Raw genomic sequence first — 17,756 nt, forward strand, 5'->3', positions numbered from 1 at the left:
GGCCCAGCCAGGACTAAATTTATGTGTTCAATTGGTAGTCTGATGACGTCATCACAAAACGAGATTATCGGGAAACTGAATATTGGGAAAGAGATTGATTCTAATCAATGTCTCATGTTCATATGAGATCGGGAAGAACGAAGGTCCTACTAGTGGAATCAGTGTTGGACTACGGTGTCTAAGGTCCTAACTAAATTGGTATAATGTTGATGAATAAAAGTAAAGTCCTTTTTGGGGTTGCCCTCATAACCAAAAAATTGTCTAGATTGATTTTTGAGAGAGATAAATGTTTTTTTAATATATTATATGACTAATATATTAATTAGAAATAGTTATAATTAATTTAGAATTAATCAGAATTAAATAGAATTAATTCTGGGTTAATTGGAAATAATTAAAAGTTGAAGGACTATAGTTGTAATTATTCAAAAGTTGAGCAGAGGTCAGGTTCTAGAACCCTCCTGTGTGGGACGGTTTTAAGGCTCCTCTTGGAGTCTTCTGGAAACCTTCTTAAAGATAATTAAGGGACTAGATAATTACCTTATTTGAAATAATATTATTTTATGTTCAAAGTAGGGTTCTAGGTGTTTCTTAATCAGCTATAAATACAACCCTACACTTGGAATTTTCGGCCAAGTTTTTCTAAGAGACCATTGCCGAAAATTTTATACCTCTCCCCTCTCTGCTAAATCTTGTAGGGTTCTTATGTTGTGGGTGTGAACCATTAGAGGCTTGCACACAATTAAAGCTAGTTTTCAAGATACTATTGGATTAATCAAAGGGTTTGTTTACAATAACAAATCAGAGGTATGTAATTATCCTTGTGAATATCGATTTCTATTAGGGTTAGAGTTTTGTTATTCAATAGTATGTTGCTTCAATAGAGTTATGACATAGATCTAATTAGGTTGCATGTACCCTTAATAGGTTAAGATATTTTCCACATTATTACGTGTAAATCCCATCAATCAGGTCCCACCCAGATTCGACTCCGGGAAACCATTTTTCCAGCCATCTTTTTGTTCAATGACAAGTTCTCCGGCGAAGCCCCAACGACTTTTCGGCGAACCCGACAACCACGAAAATCAGTTTTCCCGACTTGCTTTTGCCTAATCTACAACCCTTGAGTGTCGTTTTGTAAAAACGAGGTGCCGTTTGTGAAATCCTGAGTCGCGGTCCGGATCCCGATTTCCGATCCAAACTTCGCAACGGTTTAAAGCACGCTTCGAAAGTGAGTTCACGGCCCCATTTTAAACTATTTAATGTTTTCGAGGAAGAATACGTGCAAAATACTCGTTATGATTTTATATAAACATTTTGATTTATTATCCAAATGTTTTTATAAAAATGGTTATATTTGTTGATAAAAACTAGTTATTAAAAATATAGCACATTAGTTTTGTTCAAACCATATACACTATTTGATTTTTATTAGTAAAAATAAACGTTATATATTTATTATACACTATAATTACGAATGATTAAATCGTTACAATTATATAGTTTATAATATGCTAAATAGTTGTCGTATTGTTAAAAATAATAATTATACATCTATTTAGGCTAGTTTGTATATTTTAAATTGTTGGTTTTACGTTGGTTAAAACCTAGATTTGGTCAATTTATAGCAGTTTCGTTGCTTGATATTTACGGTCTAGTAACTTAGGGTTTTAGACACAGATTCACTCACTCACAAGTTATCAATTAATAAACGGGTCCCTCATAAAGCATTCATGACATCTTGGAGCTTAGATTATACTTTGTGTTTATGAGTAATCCAATACGCATATACATCATTAGAAATGTCACTACATTGTTGTACCAATAGGCATATCCCAATAGTCATAGCACTAGTATTGTCACAATATATCTTTGTAGTTCTTTTAATGCTTATCAGTAAACCTCCTTATCTATAATGTATATTGAGTTGACTTTGATGTAGCAATATACTTTGATTATTTGGTATAGTATGCAAATGTTCTGCTTGGAGCAACAATAATCTGCCACTCCTCAATTCATGATGAATATATAGCCAGATTGCATAATGAAAATCCTCTTTATCTATTTGGAAACATGAATCAATGTAACATTTTACTCTAAAAGCATCCTTTAAGCCTCCATAAACTAAGAACATTTATTTAGTCCTTTGTAAGTGATTTGGAATATTCTATACAATAATCAAATATCTACTTGTTATGATCAAAGAATATAACACATCTATTATAATACAAAATATAGTGTACATGAAACATACGTGCATATATATATATATATATATATATATATATATATATATATATATATATATATATATATAAGAAACTTGACAGATTCCATTCATACGTCTCACCTCATCAGGAGTGGTACGTGGGGCTCTGAGACTTTATCAAAACAATGTCATATTGCATTAAGAAGTTTCCATGCTTGCAATCTTGCATCTTGAACTATTTCAAGATTTTTGTCCAGGTCTATCTATACATCTTGATCCCTTGGAAGTACACTGTATTTCATAGATTTTTAATGGCAAAGCACTTTGCAAGCTTAGACTTTATGCCTTTTAAGATTAGAATGTCATTTCTCATGAGAAGTATGTCATTACATACAAGTTAAATAAAAAAACTACCCACTTACTCTAATGTAAACATAGAGCTCATCTTGATTTTGAGTAAAATTATACTCTTTGACTTTCTCGTCAAAACGAACATTACAACTCCAGGATACTTGTTTCAACCCATAGATGGATCTTTAAAGATTTCACACTTTATTAGGATGATTTGGATCCACAAATCCCTCTAGTTGCACTATATCCGTTCCCTTTAACGTGACCATTGAAGAAGTTCGTTTTGACATCTATTTTCCATAATATCTCATACTCATAATACACAACTATGGAAAGTTGTATCCTAATAGCCTTATTGTTTGTGGTTTGTGATGGTTTCTAGATAGTGTGTGTGTATGTATGTGTATGTGTGTGTGTATATATATATATATATATATATATATATATATATATATATATATATATATATGTCATGAGTTTGTGAGTAACCATTCGCCACAAGTCAGGACTTAAAGGTGTATACATTACGATCCATGTCATTTTTCATCTTGAAGACCTTAATTTTGCCTCCATCCTCCTTTTTTGGCTGACAACCAAATAAGCCAACCACACCCATTCCTTGTTGTCAATTTTGATCAAGAACATGGAAAGAATATTTTCCTTTATTGATTACTTGAAAAACTAGCATTTAGTGGTGTTTCGTGTGTGCTCATATAGATACTTATGGAGGTGTTCTTTCTTGAACATCTCTTTTACATTAACATCATCACCATTGATTTAAGTTATATCAATTAAACCATATATAATTGATTGTTGGTTAATTTATTAGATTCAATTGGATTTGTGGTTCAGGGTCGGCTTTACTTCAATAAAAACTAAGCAAGGGCTTAGGGCCCTCAATATTAAGGGGTCCCACTTAACCCAAATCTCGATTAATGATTCTCCATTCAGTATTCGCGCCGACAGTTCTTCTTCCAATCTTCCTTCTCCGCTTCTCTTTCTCTGATTCTCCATTCTCGATAGAAGCAACCATTACCAATCTACAACCTTGATTGAATATTGATCGAGTCTTCATTCTTGATTAGTTGATTCTCGATTCTTCTTCTTTCTCACTAAAAACTTCAAGGTTGTCAATTGTCGTCAAGAAGACAAGAAGATAAGAATTGAAAGTCTGAAACAGTGAAACAATATATTCTTGACTTCTTCCTCTGATAATTTGATTCTCCATTGTTGATTTCTTATTTCTCCATTAGTCTATTAGGCTTATGTTTGATATATTTTATATTTATAATTGTATATCATTTTTCGAACCTTCCATAGTTCCATTATCTGAATTCTGAATATATGAATCTGATTATCAGATTAATAGATTGTCTATTAAGGTTATTACTTGATAGGGGTTAATTTTTTTAATATTCATTGTGTCAATACCAAAAAACTGAACACTATGGTGGATCATTTGTTAAGTTTTTTTTTTTTTCATTTACGAATTATGACGTGGTTATGTTTTCTGTGGATGCTCTAGTAGTCTAGTTTCTATGGAAATATGTTCAAATTTCAACAATATGGTGTAAAGATGATGTTCTACATGAATATCTATCTTTGAACTAAATGTATAGTATATTACCATTTAATCATGTTTAGAACTAAATGTGTAGTACCGGTACATTACCAATGAATCATGATTTATAACATTAAGTATAGTAAATGACAAAAGACCCTGAAATTTTGTTTCGCTTAGAGCCCCCAAACAGGTTGAGCTGCATCTATTGTGCTTCTGGGGATTTTATTTTTAACAAACTATGTATTTTTTCAAGCTATGTTTACTTTTAAAATGTTTTAAAGAATCCAAAATTTCTAACAAATACCACCTAAGGCTCATTTACCCTGATAGTTAAAGTTTGGTCAACATCTCGTGTGTGTGTTTATATATATATATATATATATATATATATATATATATATATATATATATATATATATATATATATATATATATATATAGACTATCCTGCCATCCTGACTCCTGAGACCAAAATTTATATGTGTATTTATGGCATTTTTCGATCTAGTCGTTACTCAGACCAAGTTGACCACACAAACGGTTTTGCTTTCACTTGGTTCGTCTAGATATTACATCTTTTATACTAAAATGTAACACCGAGTGAAATTGTCCTTTATGAACAATAGAACTTTTTTAAACATTCAAAACTCTCATAGAGAAAATGCTACTTCTCCATTGAGATCATGTACTAGACACTTCGATAAATTTTCTAGAAAAAGTATATTAATTTTACTCTAAAGTGTAAGTTTGATCTTCTATACCTATATATGATCATATCACAAGCTCATAGCTCCAGGTTCTCACTTTCTAAACTTCTTACAACTCAAATACAACCGCTACCATTAATAATCCGCTCCTTTATGTGCTTAGATTTCTATAGTTTTTTTTTATCATATCAACGTACTTTGTATTTTTCCTGATTTATATTAATTAACCATAATTGCATAAGTTTGTCATTTAACTGAGTCCCACAATATATGAGCATATTCTCCCTGAAATTTGACCACAACACGCCACTTTCTCACCAAATCTCATTACATCAAATACTAATTAACATATGTTGAATTGGTTTCTTAATTAAGATATTTCCAAACACCATGTTTCATCATATTTTCAATTTGACAAAAATGTAGATGTTACATAAAATGTTGATCGTTGCAAAATTTGTGCATTGCTTGAAGATATGGTTGTCCTCTATGTTTATATATGGAGATGATGAAAAAAACGACTAACAAGTTCACTTGTTCTTTTGTTTCAAAAAAACTTCTTTGACAATCTTCAAAGCATATTATCATCAACAATCATACAATCACTCTTCAAGAAGAAATCAAAAAGGAAAGCACATAGGAAATAAGTAGACTGCTAAAACAATTCTGGATACCTGATAATAGTCATTTTTTAAAATTTTGATTGAAGAGTAAAATCAAATGTAACAATGTCTGCATCAAGAACATTGCTAGCTACGAATTATTTCAGTAAAATTGACATTATCGATTCAAGCAATCAACAACGCAAAATATGAACAAGGTCTTACAAGGTGTTCTGACCTATTCTTGTGCAAAAGTCATATTGATTGGGTTATAGAGCTCCCGTGTGTAGAGATCACCACGGCGTATGTTAGCAATGTTCAACCGTTCACCATCGTCATCTGTAGTAGGGCAGTCAATGTTCTTCTCATCCACCTGAGTAAATTCCTCGGTTGCATTAGCGGTCGATTTGGTAGCCAGTGAAACCCCAGGTATTTTCTCAGAAATCAACTCATACCTCGTTGCCGTCGACATGTGTTCTTCACGGCCACGAGGAGTAAATGCTGAATAAACCTCCGGCGGACGATGCGGTGGAGCCCCAGAAATAGAAATACCCTGCATATCCGTAGATATAGCAGAAGAGGGCACAGCGGATGTCATCGGCACTAATACCGGAGATTCAGCTATGTTGGAGGCCGGACGAGGCGTAGCAGCTTCCGGAACTGCTACCGTCTGATTTACAGTTAAATCGGAAGGCGGTTGAGGAGAGGGCGCGGTCATCGGAGAGGGAGGAGTGTGAACATTTGTAAGGTTTGTTGCTGCTGATTCATAACCGTGATCTTTCGTTGAATTCGACGCAACGTTACTTCCTAGAATCGAAGTCGAGTTTCCGGTATCCGTCAGAGATCTGAAGTCGATAATACCTTCCAAACCATGAACAGCGATATGTTCGTCGTAGAACAAACCAGGAAAAGCAATATCAATTCCTTCCACCACAACCGGGAATGGAAGCAGCAGAGGGTTCACTATATGAATCTCATGACCACGTACAAGCGATGGGAAAGAATTCGAACCATAAGGAAGCATCCGGAGGTCAGGAAGAGAGAGACGGTGAGGCACGCCGTGGAAACGCAGAGCCAGGGTGTAATCGGCCGCCGACATGCTCATGTCAAGAGAATAAAGAGCCGAATCGATCGGTGCGAAGAAGGTGAAGTTGCTGCCGGATAAAATGTCGTAGCGAAGGTCGGTGGTTGTGATTGCGTTAGCGAAGAGGTGATAGCCTCTGAATCTGAGAGCAGAGAGCATCGAGTAGTATTCACGTTCCGGAACGGCGGTGACAAGGATGGTGTTGGTGAAGATGAGGAGGAGGAGCGCGGCTGAGATGCTGAAAGTTGACGCCATTGTTAACGGTGGAAGGTGGATCGGATCGATGAAAAGTTGAAATGATTTTGGCGGGATTTTGTTTTCTGTTGCAACTGACTCCCATAGTCGGTGTTTTATACCCCATCAATACTGTGCCACGCTACCACAATTTTGATTATTCGATTCTGTTAAAAACAATGTAATTTTCTTTTGCATTTTCAAATGAGGCAAATTACAAGAACAAAATTATAAAAACCCTGTTTGATAAATGAATAATAGAAATCGATATATGAATAAAAAAAACTAATAATGAGTGATCAATTTTTAAAAGTTTTAATGTTTGAAAAATAAATTTTGTTTTTGATTATTTGATAATTTAGTGTTCAAAATAATAGTTTAGATTATGGACATGACGACACCGTATCAATGTCCTAAAACTTTATGAGAAATATGATATAGTATTATTAATTTGTGGTTTTGTCTTCAATATAAAAAATTAAAAATGAGTTGAACAAAAATCAGTTTTAACTTTTTATTAAGGGGGAGAGGGCGGCAAAATTTCAGTTCATATAAAAACCTCATTTTATGTTTTTGCCTTCGAATTGACACATGTATTTGGGGGGGGGGGGGGGGGGGGGGGGGGGGGTGTTGGGGGTGGTATATGTATTGACTGAGGGTTTAATATTTTAGTGACGCATGAATATAGGAAAATAATAATGTATGTTGAGGATAACGTGTGCTTTGATAATTGAGAGACCATGCAGGTTATTTAGTCATAGTTAATATTTAAAACGATAATAAGGTGAAAATGAGAAATATTTGATTTTACTTTCCTCTTTCTTCCACATTTGATCGAAAATCCTAGCTTTGTGTTTGCCATAGCTCCACGGACTATAGAGGTAATAATTTGGTTTGTTCTTATTTTAGGTTTTACATGTAGATGGGTTTGGCATAAGAAGTAGGGATAAAAGTGGATCCAAACCCAGATTGGATGGACCCGGACCCGGAAAACCTAGAACCGATTAACGGAATTTTGTAGAACTGGAAACCGGACCGGTATATAGGAACCGGTTTCGGGTACAATATCGGGTAAAGTGGGTCTAGAACTGGAAAGCCCGGAAACATCAAAGTAGATAGGTTGGAACTGGATAAAGTGGGTTTAGAACCGGAAAATCCGAAAAAACCGGAATCTTTTGGTAATTACTTACTACTTAGTGGGTTGAACTTTAAAAAATTTTATATTGATATACCGACTTCGGAGGACTATAAGTCATTGAATATGAAACCAAAATTGACAAAATTATAGTCTAAAATCATGTACAGACTCTAAACTACACTCTGGAAAAAACCGAATGTCAATCCGACTTTAAACGAATGAGATATGTATGTGTTAACGTTTTCACAGAACTCAAAGTACAAAAATAAATAGTTGAAAAGTTGAAAACTTTCAACTTTGATATCCTGACTTCGAGAGACTGTAAGTCATTGAATATTAAACTAAAAATTAAAAAATTATAGTCTAAAATAATGTACAAACTCTAAACTAGAAGTTGGAAAAAACCGCATGTCAATCTGACTTTAAACGAATTAGATATGCATGCTTTAAAATTTTCACGAAACACAAAAAAAATGAAAACTAAAAACTTCCAGCTTTGATAACTCGACTTTCTGGTACTGTAAGTCAATGAATATAAAACTAAAAATTACAAATTTATAGCCTAAAATCATGTACAAACTCTAAACTACACGTTGGAAAAAACCGTATGTCAATCCAACTTGAAACGAATGAGATATGCATGTTTTAAACGTTTCACAGAAACCGGTTACGGGCCCTAAAAGTGGTTTGGGTTCCTAACACCGGTTCCGGTTCATAGACCAGGTTTATCCGGACTCGATGGACCCGAACCCGAATTACTCGGAACCCGGATAAAGCCAATTTTTAAACCCGGAACCGGAACCGGTTCTATATATTCCGGTTCTAACGGTTCCGATTCCGGTTCCGGTCCGATTCCAGTTTTGATCCGGTTTTCTGGTTTTAAATTTCATCACCAATAAGAAGTATAGCTACCAATAGAGGGGAACAAAATCGGTCTTGGATCGGTCCCACGCTTTTTGATATTTTTTAGATTTTGATAGAATCGGTTTTGGTTGAGACCGGTCTGGTCTCCAACCGTCCTAACATTGTCTTTTTTCGGTATAGTCTCTTCTGGTCTGGTTTCGGTCTACAACAGTTCAATCGACGATCTTTTATAGCCGCCGGACCACACAAGAGTATTTAACTTTAAAATCGGTCCATTTTCAGTTTTATTTGTTATGTCCGGTCTTTTTTTAAATTTAATATAAACACTTTGATATTCAATTAATATAAAAACGTATAAACTGTTTTGTAACTTTACATAAGTTATAAAATATAAGCATATTATTGAAACAATATATAGAGGGAAATTCCAATGATTGTAGTTGTCGTTCGCTATATGCTGCGTATTTTAGCTGGGCCGGCGTTGAACATTATACGTGCTGCATAATTTGCACTTCATTCTTGAGTGTCGGCAATGAAGCTTTTTTTCGATATCTTCAATAGTGGTGTTATTATATGATGGCACTTCCGCTAATAAGCTTTCCGTTTCGTCTTCAAAATCTGATTTTTCAATGTGGGTCAAGCTTTCTTCAATATACAGGTGCTTTTGTGCTCTATCCATCTAATCATAATAGTTTTTAAGCATCACATACATTTTCAAGGATTCATACATCAACATACATCTTCTTAAACTTAATATTATGCCACTAAGTGAAAAAAAAATAAAAAATTATGAAGCTATGATACTAGCTTGGACCGTTGGTACATCTTCTAATTTGCCATTGTGGCTAAGACTGTATATTGACCAACATTTATTGTTTAAAATATCAAAGTTTACAATTCCTTCTATAGTTAAAGAGGTGTTTGAGACTGCTTTTTATAATTACTAATTAATATATTAGCTTTTTTTTAAAAAAGTCAATAAATTAAAAAGGTGTTTGGTAAAAGACCGATTTTTAAGCATAAAATGACATTTTCAAAAAGTCAGGAACACTTGGTTTGTCCAAAAAATTAATAAGGAGTTTCAAATGAACTCCGCAACACGCCCTTACATTACAAATTTACAATCGTAGTCGATTGCTTTATAAATTTATAATTCATCTAATAGTGTTTGAATTCTTGAATGTTTTTAAGATAATTCATTAAACCATGAGTTGTTGATACTCATAAAATACATGGGTGAAAATGGGTAGACCTGGAACCGGTAAAAGACCAATCAAAGCTTGAAAATGGGTATCAACCTGAGACTAGCGGTTTAGACTAGACATAGAACCCTCCATCTTAGACTAGTCAAACCTCGGTCAAAACTTCGAAATCCATTATGAGCGGTTCAAGTGATCAACCTAGCTAGTATTTTTTGTCCAGAAAACAAAGAGAGATTATTTGTTGGGTTTAATGAGTATTTTAGGTTTTAAGAAGTTGGTAGTTGTTATTCATGCTTTTAATTTATAATTGACTAGTTGTGAGACTCATGTATTACATGGATTAATTTAAAAAACAAGTAAAATATAAAAGTCGAAATATTTGAGAACTTTCAATTTATAAGAAAATAAGAAAAATAATAAATTATTATAATTGAAATGTTTTTTATCTTTTAAATTTAAACAAATAATTTAAATAAACAAACAAAAGAAACTATTGGGCTTTAGTTTTGGAAATTTTGAAATAAATATGTAAGTTGATTAATGAAATTGATATACATTTATTACTACATTTATTGTAATTATTATATTAAAATATTAAAAAACTCATAAAATGACACGTGGAAAAAAATAATTCAAAATAACCACAAAATGACATTGGCAAATTGAATGAGAGTGTGACAAGTGGCAAAAAAAACTTTCATTTATTATAGTAGATTGTCTCGGTTTTAAGAATCAAAATTTTTTTAGGGTTTCATGACTTACATCTAAGATATGTTATTTAGAGTTATGATGACTTTATCGGTAGTTTTACTTGATACTTAGATTATTTTCACGTGAGTTTGATGTCGATATACCTTTACATATAAGAGATACTTCAGGTGGTGTTTGCTTTTCAGCAAAAGCATTTTTTTTTTCTCTGTTTATGTATGCGGGCAAAAAGAATTTTCAACGAAAGAGTGTTTGTTTTTTTGGAAGATAAAAGACATAAAAATGTCATTTTGACCTCTTTTTCTAGAAAGGAAAATTGACTTATCAGGGTAATTACTTTATCGTTTTATTCACATTTGCATGACTTCTTTTTTTTTGTACACATCCAGGTAACGAATTTTTTGGAAGTGTTCAGATATAACCATTATGATCGGTTGTATAAAGTTATACCTTACATGGTATATATGTGACAACGATAATTACATAGGATGGTAATGAACTATTGGTCTTCTTCACATCTAGGTAATTTTCTTTTTTTATTTACATTTGACCATCCAACCTGTTGTGTAACATCCGGATTTTCAGGGATATTATTGTATATGTTAATCTTGAGGTTGAAGAAGAGACTCGACGAGTTAAGGGTCCAACTCGCCGAGTCGAGTCAAGATTGCCCGCATGGATTTAATGAGTGGACTCGACGAGTCAGAGGAGGGACTCGCCAAGTAGGCGCTGGGCAGAGAAACCCTAATTTTCCGAACTTGTGCCCTATTTAAATGGCTTTAAGCCCTTATTTCCGCCTCCATCATCTCCAGAGAGCCCTGTGGGAAACCCTAGATCAGTTCCATCCATTGTGAGAGAGAGAGAGAGTGGCTAAATTGGGTGTTCTTGTGCAATTTTGAGAGGGGATTTGGAGAGCATCTTGGCTTGGATCAAGAGAAGGCTTTGGATCCAGAGATTCTTCAGATTTATGCTTCAGTTGGAGGTAAAAAGATGTTATCTTGATCATTTCCTTATGAGATCTTGTTTTAAGGGAACTTTTAGGGCTTTCTTCCATTTATCTTGTGTCATGGAGTGATTTGTGTATGGTTTGAGGTTGGGACCTCAGATCTGGACTATGAGTGGCCTTGTGAGTCCAGAAACCCGAGCTTTATTGAGTTGGAAGCAAGCTCTTGTACATCTAGCCCTTATTGGAGCATGTTTTTGCATTATGAGTCTTATATGCCATGCATGAACGTAAAGATTGCAGCTTTACGTGCTATTCGAGCCTTAGAATAGTAGATCTAGTGGTTGGAGTGATATATCTGCCTTAAATCGTCTGAATGAGAAATTAGATCAAAGGGACTCGCCGAGTCCATGAGCTGACTCGACGAGTCGGCGAGGGTTTGTCCCGATGGATTGATTGTGCGATAACTCGGCGAGTTGGGGGTTAACTCGACGAGTTGAGCTAGACTTTTGAGACTTCTGAGGATACGAGAGGACTCGACGAGTCGCTGGAGTGCACTCGACGAGTCGGGTCAAACATGGACTGTTGACTCGAGTTGACCTCTGTTGACTTTAGGGTTTTGGTCAACATGAGTAATAGAGACCATGGAGGGGTAAAATGGTCTTTTATCCACTTCAAAGAATTAGAGAGAGAAAGAGTAGCCTTCGGTTACTTGAGTCGTGAAAAGAGTATTAATTAGAGATATTCATCCTTTGTGTTAGGCGGAGGCTAGTTCGAGATCCGAGCGCGAGGTTACCTGCTCACCTACTTGCGAGGTGAGTCTTCTCACTATACTTTACCTAGAGTGGTAATTATGTGTGACCAGAGGGTCTTATGTGCTTGCTTGAGTTATGCATGATTATGTGATACGTATTGTATGCTATATTATTTGTTGCTTAGACCGGACCGGAGGGTCCAACGAACTATGAGGCCATAGGGTTCTCAATCAGACCGGATCGGAGGGTCCAACGAGCTAGACCGGACCGGAGGGTCCAACGAGCTACGGGACTGGAGGGTCCCGCTGAGACACATAGACCGGAGGGTCTTACAGAGTATAGCCTCGAGTGGCGAATTGTTGTATGTGGTATTTTGGGGAACTCACTAAGCTTCGTGCTTATCGTGTTATGTGTTATGTGTTTCAGGTTGTTCTTAGGATCGCAGGAAGGCACCGGCTTGATTGTACACACCAGTGAGAGAGTTACGTTTTGAGGATCCTGGATTTTAGCCGAGTAATTAAGAAGTTTTGAGTTGTAAACTTAATAAAAGAGATTTTTGTGAAATACATTATGAGGATTATGTGATTTAAAATGAAAAAAATTGTTTTGAAAATTCACGTTGTTACATGTTGAAGTTGTTCACATAATATCATTGTTTCAGAAAGTTAAATCGTTAGTTGAAGTCATCCATCCAACTTGTTGAAGTTGTTCACATGATACCATTATTTCTGAAATCGGGACACTTGGTTCGATCTGACACAAGAACACCATTTTGTTTCTTAGGGTGGGGATCGAACCAGATGATTAAACTTTTGTTTTACGATTATTATCCTAATGGAAGCTTGAGCTTACTCCTCCATTGTGTTGGGACTGGGAAACAAGGAGCATAGTGGATGATTAGGTACGAGGTTTAATAAGTGGGAGAGTGGGATCCAACTGAGGTTTCTGGTTTTAATCTTTTGTAACAACAAGTCTAACTAGCCTAAAATCACCAAGGTAAGATTGTAGGTTCAGACCCAATAACACATTCATGACTTTGACATCTCCATGTAAAATAACAAGCACACAGTCATGATGTGGATATGCAAGAGCATGATCCATGCCTATTATAACCTCGTACCTAGTCTCCTACTTTGTTCCTCGTTTCCCAGTCCCTGCATCATGGAGGAGCAAGCTCAAACTTCGATTAGGATAATAATCGTAAAATATAAGTTTAATCTTCTGGTTCGAACCCCACCTAAGAAACAAACGATTTTCTTTTGTCAGATCGAACAAAGTGTCTTGATTTCAAAAATAATGGTATTAGGTGAACAAATTAAGTTAGACGAACGAATTTAACTACTGATTTAAATTTCTGAAACAATGGTATTATGTGAACAACTTCAACAAGTTGGATGGTTGAATGTGTAAAAAAAATCCTAGATGCGAACAAAAAAAATTGTCTAAATGTGAACAAAACCAATAGTTCATTACCCTCATGGATAATTATCTTTGCAACATATGTGTCATGTATACGCCACGTAAGCTATAACTTGCTATAGCAGGTAATAATGCTCATATATGAACACTTCCAACAAGCTTGTTGTATATATGTGTACAAAAAAAATTACCCAAATATGAACAAAATGAAAAGGTAATTATCATGTTAAGTCAATTTCCCTTCTAGAAACAAAAAGTAGCTTTTGTTTACGAAAGACATTTCTAACCATTAGGTTTTAAATTTGTCATCTTTTTCGATTTGTTTTTTTTCTATTTGATTTTTTTTAATTTTGAAAAATTAACTAAAAACACTTTTAGTTTCAGTTAATTTATTTGAATGATCGGTCAATTTCGAATATGTTTAGAGGGTGTTTCGCTAAGCTTAAAAAATGAGTTTGTTTAACTTGTTACCGGTTCCACACCGGTACAAGTTAAAATGAGTGTTTGGATATAATGTTTTCTAAAACAGCTTATAGCGGTATGGAACCGGAGATAAGTTATTTTTGATAAGTTACTAACCTCTAACTTATCAAAACTTCTTATAACTTATAGTTGTCTAACATTTCTAGGAAATCTTTTTTTACTCATTTTGTCAAACACTAAAAAGGGTTTATCAACTCATAGCATTTTGACACCAGATAAGCTAATCCACGCACTTTTTTAAAAAACTTAACACCGCTATAAGATAATAAGTTATAAATTAAAAAGTACTTCTCATTTTAAATAAGCTTAGTCAAACACCCTCTTAATCTCTTATCAATTACCGAAACATAAAACTTAGCTAAAAATATAACATATCTAAATTCTGATGCTATCAAGGTCCTTAGTCCTCTTATTTATAGAATCTTATTATTATTTTAATAGCACAAACACCATTGAAATGGTTTCGAAACATATGAATCTGATCTTTTTATTCAATCATTTGTAATTTAAATCACTTTGTGCATCTAAGAACTCATCTATGAAATTTGGAGTAAAACTCCATGTATCAAATCGTGTTAGTCTTCAAGATTAAATGATTAATCATTGATGATAGTGTTAGGCTTCAAGAACATTAGTAATCATGATAATGAATTAATGTGTGTTCTTCCAGATCTAAAAATGGGCCAATCGGGCTCGGAATTGGGCTGGATTTCTGTATTAATCGATAACCAAACCTTTTGTTGAGATCCAAAGTGCAAAGGGGAAGGTGGGTGGTCGATATGAAGGTGGGGGCCAACACCATGTATATATAACAAACAAGTAACAACTATTGATATATAATAAACATGGGGTTGACCCCAACCCATTTATGCCTAACCAGAAATCTTGTCAAACTGTTCCATTCATTTAATTCTTTTCATACAAAATCAACTACTACTTGAAATTTGCAACCTGTCTATGTCCATGACCTTCACACACATGATCATACATCCATTACATTAATATCATCATGCTCATGCCCATATGTCCATCATTACTAATATTTCATTCCCCTCTTAACAAAACATAACATGTTCATCATATATATCTTTTGTTTCCCTATATATTATTACTATTTCTTATAACTCAACACACGTATAACAGAGAAAAGTTATCCAGACAACACTTTATTGAAAAGTTAAAGAGAAAAAAATAAAATAACACCTGAGTCAAACAATCTTGGTTTCTTGGATACATATATAAGAATGAATGAAATTATCAAAAGCAACAAAAAGATAATACATAGGAAAAAAAGATTAATTAATGGGTGAACCCAAACCCAAACCCAAACCCAAACCCGGACCCAATAAAAATAACATAAAGAAACATGAATAAAGATATAAAGCACATAAAATGTATACTCAAACTACACAAATTACCATATTATTTTTACCCTTTTGACCATTTGCAAGATTATACCCTTCCAAGGATTTCAAGGCCTTCAGTCCTACAAGACATGATTTTCCGAAATACTTCTCTAAGTTGGCGTTCCAAAGGATCCAATCCATTCTTTAATGCATTACAAACTAAAGACGCCTCTTGAATTCCCATTTGCACTTCTTCTTTCTGTTCTTCGGTCAATGGAAACTGATGAATGGAATCAACAAAATCCGTGATCAAATGAATTGACTTTTCCATTTGGGAAATCTCTTTAAGAAGCCCAGCACTGTTCTTGCGTTCGCGTTTCTTGGATTCATCCATGATTCGGATGTGAAGAAGGTTTAATGGAGTCCCCCATGAGAATTGTCTTGGAATAGATAAATGGAATTGGAGATTCCGATCTTGGCATGGAATCGCAGCCACCAAAGCCCATAAAACAAACATCAGAACAAATCCCATTGTGTAAACGATTGTAGCTAAGCCATTAGTGGCAGAAATTTCATGGGGTTTAGGTGGGAGTAATCCATTAGCTATTGACTGAAGTTGCTTACTTGCTGACCATGAATTAGGGACACTCCATGAAAGTGACCTTGAGTGTCCTGCTTTTTGTTGATTGTCTTTATTCCCTTTGTTTAGACGCCCAAAAGATCGGTTTCTGGTTGAAAAAACGGATGCAGATTCTTTATTTTCATCGAGCATGATGATGGCTAAATCAGTCAAAGCTTTTTTTGCACGCCTAAATTGACCTTCAATCATCATGTTTCTTGGTTTTGAATCGAAAGCACTTGAAACAATGTCTAGATGTTTATACCAAAGTCGAATCTTTTCAATTCCATCACGGATAGCATTACAGATGTCGAGTGCCCTGATACTTCTATCGAAGAATTCTGTTAGAAATTTATCTAAAGGGGGTTTTGAGAGATTTGCTTCGTGGGTGGAGAGAATGATGTTGAAATCTTCTTCACAAGCTATGAAAGCATCTAATAATTTGGATACCCAATTGAGAGAAAGTAGTTCATCGGGAGAAGCTGCTGAAAGGGTGCGGAATTGGCGGAAGACTTGGTGTTCAAATGATCCGAGTTCACAATGGAATTCAGAACTGGAATCGCTGTTGACGTCCATGGAATAGACTTGATTATGATCGTTTCCAATCCCCATTATTGAACGGCGAAAGGTTCCGAAAGGCATCGCGTAACCACTTGTCGTCGGCATCTCAGTAGAACAGGAATTTTCCACTTGTCACTCGATTACTGAAAAAACCCTCCTGTCGAAATCAAATTTATCATCTCGAAATAAAATTAATATACACTACTTCGAACTCGAACTCAAACTCAAACTCAACTTCAAGCAACCCTGAGGAAAACATTTCCAATTCAATCAAGTAAAATTACGATAGCAGTTGTTGAGAGTCTATTCAGCGAATTAAACAAATTTATCACTAAAAAACCCTAAGATCCCAAACTCCCTGCACACAATCGCTCTGAAGCCACATGCAATTAAAGACTGTTAATAATGAATGTAACAACCGGAAATGGAAGAATTTGGAGAAATCCAGAGGAAACTACAGAATGAAATCGTTGAATTGACTTAGGTTGAAGTAGGATTAGATGAAGGAAAGTACCTGTATGAAGCTTCCAAAGATATAGGGAAAAGAGGAACCCTAGCGAAGCCTTCTTACGAGTTCCGATACCATATTTTTGAAGAAGAGTAGAGAAGGGATGTTTTGCTTAAATGGATACAAAGGACTGTAAACGTTTCAAACATGGAGAACCCAAAGACCAAAGTAACAAGCGGACATAAAATTTCAACTCATTGTCAGATAAATATAATAATATTAATATTTATTCATGTATCATATCCAAACAATATTTTATCAAATTATTAAAAGTTCTCCAACAAATGTGAATTGTTGTGACGAAAGACAAAAGTAATTTATTATTGATATATTTTAATTAAAATTGACAATTAATATTTTAACACTTTCTTGAAGTTATAAAGTTCATAACTCGTATAAAACAAGATAACACTATTATTTTAAGTATCAAGGGCTTTTAATCAAACATCATTTTTTTTG

At 34.5% G+C, this 17,756-nt stretch overlaps 1 pseudogene across 2 annotated transcripts; it reads right to left on the reverse strand.

The window, feature by feature from the left end:
* Positions 1–15,400: 15,400 nt before the first annotated feature.
* LOC145117175 (protein BYPASS1-LIKE pseudogene) lies at positions 15,401–17,478 on the reverse strand (annotated as a pseudogene). Of its 2 annotated transcripts, none has more exons than XR_013712534.1 (2): positions 17,304–17,478; positions 15,401–16,932 (listed from the first exon to the last, which is right to left on the reverse strand). The product of XR_013712534.1 is annotated as a protein BYPASS1-LIKE pseudogene, transcript variant X2 (transcript). The 2 variants fall into 2 exon arrangements; XR_013712533.1 differs by having other exon boundaries at positions 15,401–16,946.
* Positions 17,479–17,756: the final 278 nt, after the last annotated feature.

This window comes from Lactuca virosa, chromosome 5, assembly GCF_052849685.1.
Source record: "Lactuca virosa cultivar CGN04683 chromosome 5, Lactuca_virosa_CGN04683_v6, whole genome shotgun sequence".
NCBI classification, from domain to species: domain Eukaryota; kingdom Viridiplantae; phylum Streptophyta; class Magnoliopsida; order Asterales; family Asteraceae; genus Lactuca; species Lactuca virosa.